We start from the raw sequence: 8,943 nt of genomic DNA on the forward strand, positions 1-8,943 counted from the left end.
GTATCCTTTTGTTGGAAGAAAAATCCACCTGGTTCGGTTCCAATCCAAGAAAAAGGCACTGGGGATAAAATGGAAGCTGGAGGCTGATTGGAAAGAAAGGTTCCATTTATTGAGGAAGCAAAACCACCAACCCCGTGTGATTTTGGGACAGCTGACAAAATGAAGTTGAGAGTGGGTGGGTTTTTATACCTTCTCTGGGCTTTTTATTTGAGCTTCCTGTTCTTGTACAACGTCCTTTAATATTCTGTTGGCTGTTGTCATATTCCTATGGGATCATGGCTGGCTCTGTAGGCAAAAGAGAAAATGCAAATCCTAGGTCCGTGATGGCGAACCTATGGCATGCGTGCCACAGGTGGCATGCAGAGCCATTTGTGCGGGCACACGAGCCCCAGCCAAACTTACCTGCACTGCGCATGCACGCGCCTCCCAGCTGATTTTCGGCTTGTTTGAGGCCTTTGGAGGCTGAAAAACAGCCCCATTTTGTCACTTCCTGCATTTCCGGAAATATTTATCTACAAAATACATTAAATTGAAATTAAACAACAGAAAGTTGGGACCCAAATATGTAGGGCCCTTTCCGATAACGAAAATGATTAACCCTGTCACAGTAAAGCTGAAATTACCATCGTTGCTGGGGCGTATCCATCCAGTTTTCCACATCAGTCTCCTGAAGCCTGTTGAAGTCGAGAGTGATTCGCAGGAAGTGAGCCCTATGCCATCGACAAATACAGACCACTTCAAAATAGACAAAATACTCGATTCCCGCATACGAAGAAATAACGTTCAGTACCTAGTACGCTGGAAAGGATACCCAGACACAGACGCGTCTTGGGTACATCATGAAGATATGTGTGCAGATAGACTGTTACGACGCTTCCATACTAGATACTCCGATAAGCCTGGATCCCTGTTGTAATATCTATACATGATAACTTACTGTTGTGTTATTTTGCAGGATAGATCCTGGTAGAGGGGACCACCTGTCACGACTCCAAGATGACTCCCAGACTGGTCCCATGGAGCCACGACAATGGAGTTCGTGGTCTTACCGTGTGTTGGTCTTGAGGCTGCTGCAGGATGGGCGTGCTTGGTGTGCTTGGACTAATCCCCTCTTAGCTGAACTTAGTCGGCGTTTTCCCTGATAATGCAGGATGGTGCAGCTTGACAACATCAGCAGCCGACATGACGCCGGCGGCAGGATGGGGCTTGTTGCATGAAAAGAGAGTTTTCATGGAGAAAACATTGAGTGCTGTGGGTGATGGATGGTGTTGGTGAAGGGGATATGGGTGTTAACAGTATTTAGAACATATCCTGTATATTTCGTAGTGAACAGTAACCTGGTGCGATAGATATTCCGGATGGTTGTAATCATTGTCAGCATTGGCCAGATGCTAGATGCCTTAATTATGTAATTAGTTAATGTGTGACATGCATAAATACAGCTCTGGCTGCAGATGAAGCCAGAGCTGACTTTAAACTGTTATGCTTCATTGTTATCCGATGTTTTGGAATGAAAGAAGAATAAAACCTCACTGTTTGTTCAGCGTGAGTGGTCTTTTTCATCACTAAATCCGGAAGAGCAGCTGAGAATTGGAAGTGATGAAACAGTCCTATTTTTCGGCCTCCAAAGGCTGAAGAGGCTTCCCTCAAGCCTCTGGGAGGCTGAAAAAGGCCTCAAATGGGCTGAAAATCAGTGCAGGTAAGGGGGGTAGCGGGGGGATCACATGTGCATGCGCAGAGGTGAGGGGACGCATTGCCTTCTGGGTGCTGGCATGTGAGCGAGCGCGTGCGAGCGCACACGCAATTTTCAGCACAGGAGCCCAAAAAGGTTAGCCACCACTGTCCTAGGTGCTTGTCTGAGCTAATTCTGTCAACCTTTTGTTTGTTGCTTATCTGGAGTTTCTGTGTGATCTAACCTTTCTGACTGGATTACTAAATCTGCATTTCTAAAAAATGGCCTCCTCAGTTTCTGCTTGGGACAGGGAAACTGGGACTGGTTTCTGTCTCCCTTAAGATTTTTCCCATTTCATCTTTAGGGAAAATATTATATCTGGCCTTTTTTAAAAAAATATTTCCCAAAATATTTCATTCTTCTGGGGTGGAGGCTTCCCACACGTTTATGCATCCATATACAACATGTGGGTATATGAATAAATAATTTGAGCATCTCTGCATGTGCAGGGATTAATTATGAGGTACATGAAGTGTCTCTCAAAGTTCATTTAGCAATTATGATAGTGATAGTATATTTTAGCTCACTGAAGTTTAACTCTTTGGCAACAAATGGAAGGGTATACTACAATATTCAGCATCCCAAACCTCTTGGCTACCTTGTAAGGATTACGGTATTTATAGTCCAACACATCTGAAATGTGTCTATTTACTTTCCTAATGAACAAAAAAACACCAGAATTACGCCCCAATTCCTGCTCATGTAATAATGATCTGCTGATATTAAACCACAGGTTTAAAAAGAGCTTTTTTTTTTTTACTGTCGAACCTTTAACTGGGCTGCTACATGACAACTATTTGTTTTGGTTTTTTCAGTGCAAAAATAATTACCTTTCCTCAACTGGCTCATTGTGCAATATCATCAAAGCTTCATCTTCAGATGTTTTTTGCCTGGTAACAAGATGATGTCAGTTGTACAGGAAAGTGACCAATCAGAAGGAGGAATGCATCAGATATTGTTGAGGTTTTGCTCAAGCTGTTTCCTAGCAAACTCTGGGCAGCAGCTTTGCACATTACAAAGAGGGATCGGATCTCCACACTTCCTTTGCACTTGCTGCAGAGACAGGAAGTCTTTGGTCACTACTTGGTATCTTTGCATGAAGACTCAACAAGATTGGCTTTGCATCAGGTTTTCAAAATATTGTTTTATTTTTTGTTTTATTTATTTATTTTTGTCAATTGCTTACAACATAATAGGTATAAGTAAAAGCATAGTTATGAATACATGGATACATATAAGAAATATATATATACACACACACACATATATAAAAGAAACAATAGGACAGGGACAGTAGGCACGTTGGTGCGCTTATGCACGCCCCCTACAGACCTCTTAGGAAAGGGGTGAGGTCAATAGTAGACAGTCTAAGGTTAAAGTTTTTGGGGTTTGGGGAAGAAACCACAGAGTCAGGTAGAGTATTCCAGACATTGACCACTCTGTTGCTGAAGTCGTATTTCCTGTAATCAAGTTTGGTGCGGTTAACCTTGAGTTTGTATCTATTGTGTGCTCTTGTGTTCTTATGGTTGAAGCTGAAGTATTCATTGACAGGTAGGACATTGCAATGTATAATTTTATATACTATACTTAGATCGGACCGAAGGCGGTGTAGTTCTAGGTTTTCTAGGTCTAGAATTTCAAGTCTGGTGGCATAAGGTATTCTGCAACAAGTAGAGGAGTGGAGAACTCTTCTTGTGAAATATTTCTGGACTTTTTCAACTGTGTTAATATCAGATACGTAATGTGGGTTCCAGACTGATGAGCTGTATTTGAGTATTGGTCTAGCAAATGTTTTGTATGCTCTAGTTATTAGTGTAATATTACCAGAGAAAAAGCTACGTAAGATTAGGTTAACAACTCTTAACACCTTTTTGGCTATGTAGTTACAGTGGGCTCTAGCACTTAGGTCATTAGAGATGAGTACTCCAAGATCCTTGACAGAGTTTGGATCATCAACAAGGTCTTGACTATTCACCCTGTATTTTATTTTCTGATATATATTTATTTGTTGAGATTTGAAGTTGCCATTTGTTTGACCATTCTGATACATAGTCAAGGTCTTTTTGAAGGGTAGCAGTATTGTCTGTGGTGTTGAATGGCTTTACATCATCAGTGAAGAGAACACAGTTGGTCTTGATATGATCACAGAGGTCATTTATGTAGAGTATGAAGAGAGGTGGTCCTAGGACACTGCCTTGGGGGACACCACTGTTGACAGATACAGAATTTGATAGGATGCTCCCAATTTTGACCATTTGTTGTCTGTTTGACAGGAATGCTTCTATCCAGTTATGCAGGTGTCCAGAGATACCGTAAGATTTTAGTTTTAGGAGTAGTTTGTCGTGTACCACTGAATCAAAGGCTTTACAGAAGTCTATGTAGATTGCGTCTATTGCTTTGCCCTGATCGAGTTGTGTAGTCCATATGTTTTTGCAGTGTAAGTGTTGCAGATTACATGATACCCTTACCTGTTGGGTTATTGTTTCAGGGAAATTTTCTTATCTAAACAGAGAAACAGAATGATCACAGATGGGCAAAAAAGCAATGGCAGTGGGAGCAGCTTCTGACTTCCTGCTGGCTTCCCCATTGAGTTTCCTTGTGGGAAGCTGGCAGAGAGCATCAGAAATCCTTTCCTCCTTCCTTCCTTCCTTCCTTCCTTCCTTCCTTCCTTCCTTCCTTCCTTCCTTCCTCCCTCCCTCCCTCCCTCCCTCCCTCCCCATCATTGTAATGTTATCCCCTTCCCTTCCCTCCCATTCTCAGCAGGCAGGCAAGTGTCTACTACTAAGTGGGAGAGGGATTGCAAGAGTGGCTGGGAAACTGTCATGGAATCACAGAACATTGAAAATGAAGAACATATGACTATAGCAGAAGCCCAGCAACAGCCAGCAGCACTGAAGCAGCCATAACTTCCTTAAATGTCACTCCTTCAGGAGTCCTGGATTTTGGACACATTCTGTATGTTAGCCCATTTGAAGTACTTTGGTTCATAAATTATGGCCTATGATGCAGTGTTTTGCCCAGTTAAAGGTCATTACAATTAGTGGCATATAGAAAATTCCACAACCTGAAGTCCTCCAGATTTGTTGAAGCTACAAAGTCCAAGAATTTCAGGAATTTTCAGGGAAGAAAGCCTCATTTAATTTCCCATACTCTGAGCAGGTTATTGAACTAAATGGTCTACAGAAGACCTCATTGTTAGATGGTGCTAGAATAAGGGGAATGTACTATTTTAATATTAGAATCATTAATGATGGAATTGGTTAATAATGAATAGTTGTTTATTCATAAGCTAATTATGACATTAGTTACAAATGAATAAAGAGTAGTTAATGATAAAATTGTATGGATAAGGAGAAAAATTGCTGGTGTCAAGAAAGCCTTGTTCTCTGAATTTGGGTTTCTATTAATATAAAATCATCAATTGCTCAGATTGAAATTTGGTAATTCTTAACCTCATTTTATGATTTATACACACTGATTATTGTTTCTGATATTTGCACATTAGTTGGGTTTTACCAATGATCTGTAATTTTTGTAATTCATTTAAAACTGATAAATAAAATACTGAAAATTTTTAACCGAACTTTAGATAAATTTAAATTTGTTGTTTATCTGCTTTTGTGCTTTCCTTTTCTCCTTTTTAAAAAAATGCTTAATTATTTAAAAAAGAAAAAAACTGTTGTCTAGCTAAGTGAAAATGTAGAGATGGCTTATATTGGTATTGGCATGGCAACTCCTTTGATTTATAACATTTTCTTTTTTAAAAAAAAAGTGGGGTACATTGATTTGCAAATATAGCATAAATTATTTTTTCAAAAGCTCACTTGCAAAAATATTTTGGGAAAATTACAGGCCTCTGTACTGATCCCAACTGCTGCAAATCACAACTGCGTAACCCCCATTCTGGATTCTGCTTCTTACCGTAGTTCAAATTGATGCAATGATTCTCAAATTAAAACCTGCAGATTGTTGGTGATCTGCAGAGGTTCAGCAAAGGATCCACTACAACTTTTCCCTTTTCACAGGCCAGTTTCAGATATAACTCCCTGCATATGCCAGCAGCTAACTCCCATATGAGAGATTAGTAGGAGACTGGAAAAGTAATACACAAAATGTTGGACAAAAACAGCTAAAAGATAAGGAAAGAGTTTGTTAGCAGCTTACCTCCTAAATTATAGTTCAGTGCAGGCTGGAGGAAAAAAGAAAAAAAATTGTGAAGATACGATTCAAATTGTTCACAGATTCTGCTGTAACAAACTCATTGTGAAACAAAGGCTGGAATTTCCATACTTTCCAAGATGTTGGACACCTCTTCTTTAAAAACATCTAATGGAAATTAGAGCTAGGTGCAACTAGGCTAATGATGAGAAGGTTTAGGGAGGACATGATAACTATCTTCCAATGCTTAAGAAACTGACATAGAGAAGAGGGGATTGACTTATTCTCCAAAGCATCAAAGAGCAGGACAAGAAGAAATGGGTGGGAGCTTGTTAAAGAGAGATCCAATCTAGAAGTAAGGAGGAATGACAATTAATCAGTGGAATAGCTTGCCTTCCAGAGTTGTTGGTGCTCCATCACTGGAGGCTTTCAAAAATAGACTGGACATCCATTTGACTGGGATGGTATAAGGCCTCCTTCCTTGAGAAGACTTCCAAGATCCCTTCCATCCCTATGACTCTATCTTCCATGTTCTAAGTTGGTGTCATTTTGATTCTCTTGTTTGTATCTTGGGTTTCACACAAGATCCTGCCTGTTGTCCCAGTTTCTGATTCAGTCCGTGTCTTGCAACAATGGATCAGTGGCTGAGAAACTGGTTCACTGAAGCATAGTAATGAGAAGACAAGCAATAATATGAGTCTTAACATGCATACAGTTGAAAAACAGATAATGTTTTCAAGTGTAAATTACCCAGTGTGTGTTGTGCAAAGTGCAACAGCGTTCTGCCCAAGCATTCTCCAAAGACAAGCGCAAATAGGAAAGATGGCGACGAAAATGTAAAAATGATATTTCACTGAGTGGAGATCTACTCTTCTTCAGCCTTTTAGTACTCAGAAGTTTCTACTGAGAAATAATCCTGACCAGCAAATGTGTGCTACTAGGATTGTTGTTATGGCACTGGAAACATAAAACGATTCAATTGGTAAGCAAATTGTTGTGAATCAATAAAAGAACTAAACCCAAATGCAAAGCGGGTTTTGAAAGCCTGCACACCTGATTGGTCCTTAAACAACGAACAAGGATTGGTCCATAGCAAGTTCCTGATTGGCCCATATTAGGACACTTCTTATTGGGTATTAGTTGAACTTGTTGCACATATTATTGGTTAATAAGGTAGCAGCCAACCCTATAAAAGGGTTACTGCTGCCCATAGCCTTGCTCTGTTCTGTTCTATCTACTGTTATTAAAGAGTTGAAGTCACTGGTCAGATGTCTGGTCTCCATTATTCTCCAAACTTAACACTGGCGACGAGGATGGGATGCGGAGACCGAAGAGCTGACTGATCTACAGAACAACCAACAGAGCACGTGGTCGAACACGCACTATCAACGGCAACATGGCCAGCGGTGCCGTACCACCCGCTCCATTCGACCCAGAAACCGAAGACTGGGAGTCGTACATGGATAGGTTCCAGATGTTTCTGGAGACCAACAACTTGAAAGATGCAACAGCCAGCAAAAAAAGAGCTGTATTTCTAACCCACTGCGGGCCTACCGTGTTTAAAATGGCAAAATCACTTGCCAAGCCAGCCGAAGTAAAAGCGATGGACTGGGACGTCCTCGAGCCTTTGCTACAGGACCACTACACGCCCACCGTGCCAACCTTAGTCAGAAGGCACGAATTTTACCAGAGGGTCCAGCGGAAGGCGAAAGCCTTGCCAACTACGTCGCAGACCTCCGAAACCTTGGAGGCCTCTCGGATTCTCTAACTTAGAAGAAGCCCTCTGAGACAGCCTAGTTCTGGGCCTAGAAGACTGCACGATCCAGAGCAAAATCATGGCTAAGGGGACATCAGCCTCACCGATGCCCTTAAAGAAGCCACTGCAGCGGAGGCAACCAAAAAGTCGGCAGCCCGAATGCGCCGCACCAGCGCACCGCTACGTCAACTCGCCAACGATATCTCGCCTCGCTCAGAGAGACACCCGGTATCGACTCACCACGAAGACCTAGAATCCCGTCAGAAAGCGATGAGGAAGAGGTCAACCGACTCCGAGCGGGCGAGACCAGTTCACACAACGCTCATCTCGACCTTGTGCAGGATGTGGAGCGAATCACCCACGATCCAGCTGCAAATTCCTCGACGCACTCTGCTGCGTTTGCGGGAAAAGAGGTCACATTGCAAAGGTTTGCAGAAGCAAACAAAACTCCAACTCCAAACCCCGACAGGCCGAATGCCAGTCTTCAGGGTTAATCGGCATACCCGAGACAAACTGAATCACCAATGGGGAAGCCACTCCTACAGAAACAAACTGTCCACCACTTCCACCAGGCGGGAAGAAACCAGGCGGGAAGAGACCCACCAGACGATTACTATAGGCCACGCTACATCCCTAGATGCCGGGAAAATCAGAGTGAAGGTCGCTATCGAAAACAAACCTTGTGTAATGGAGGTGGACTCAGGATCATCTCTCTCGATGGTGTCCTGGAAGACGCTCCAACAGCTCGTTCCGACGATTCGCCACCAAGACCTCAACCCTCAAAGGGTTATACTCAAAGATTACTAGGGTAACCGAATTCCCGTTGTCGGGTCCCGCCGATTCAGGTCTCTTTCAAGGACCGCACCGTCGCACTGCCACTGACTGTCGTTGACCGTGACCGGCCTAGTCTTTTAGGCCTGCAATGGTTCAGACCGTTCGGAATCACTGTGGCGAGTCCACCATGCCGAGCAACGATTGGGAGGAAGCCCTCGTGCAAGAATTCCAAGACGTTTTCGCGAATGGACTAGGCAAGTACAAGGGGACCCCGATCTCATTTAACTTGAACCTTGAGGTAGCACCCATCCGCCTTAAGCCGCGTCGGGTGCCGTTTGCCCTAAAACCTAAAATCGACGAACAACTCGATAAACTAATAGCACAGGGCATGCTGGAACCCACCGATCACGCCCGGTGGGAAACCCCAATAGTGACGCCTATCAAACCTGATGGGTCACTGAGAATTTGCGGAGACTACCGGGCCACCTAAACCACGCACTTCAGCAAAGTGCATATCCAGTGC

The 8,943-nt window shown here is 42.8% G+C and overlaps 1 long non-coding RNA gene across 1 annotated transcript; it reads right to left on the bottom strand.

The window, feature by feature from the left end:
• Positions 1-207: 207 nt before the first annotated feature.
• Positions 208-1,149, bottom strand: LOC148130369 (uncharacterized). Its single transcript, XR_015749722.1, has 4 exons — positions 1,050-1,149; positions 624-710; positions 403-512; positions 208-279 (listed from the first exon to the last, which is right to left on the bottom strand). It is a non-coding gene; the product is annotated as an uncharacterized LOC148130369 (long non-coding RNA).
• Between the last annotated feature and the right edge of the window lie 7,794 nt (positions 1,150-8,943).

Source organism: Notechis scutatus, chromosome 5 (genome assembly GCF_049901735.1).
Source record: "Notechis scutatus isolate UNSWTSFEM ecotype Mainland chromosome 5, rNotScu1.2, whole genome shotgun sequence".
Lineage (NCBI taxonomy): Eukaryota > Metazoa > Chordata > Lepidosauria > Squamata > Elapidae > Notechis > Notechis scutatus.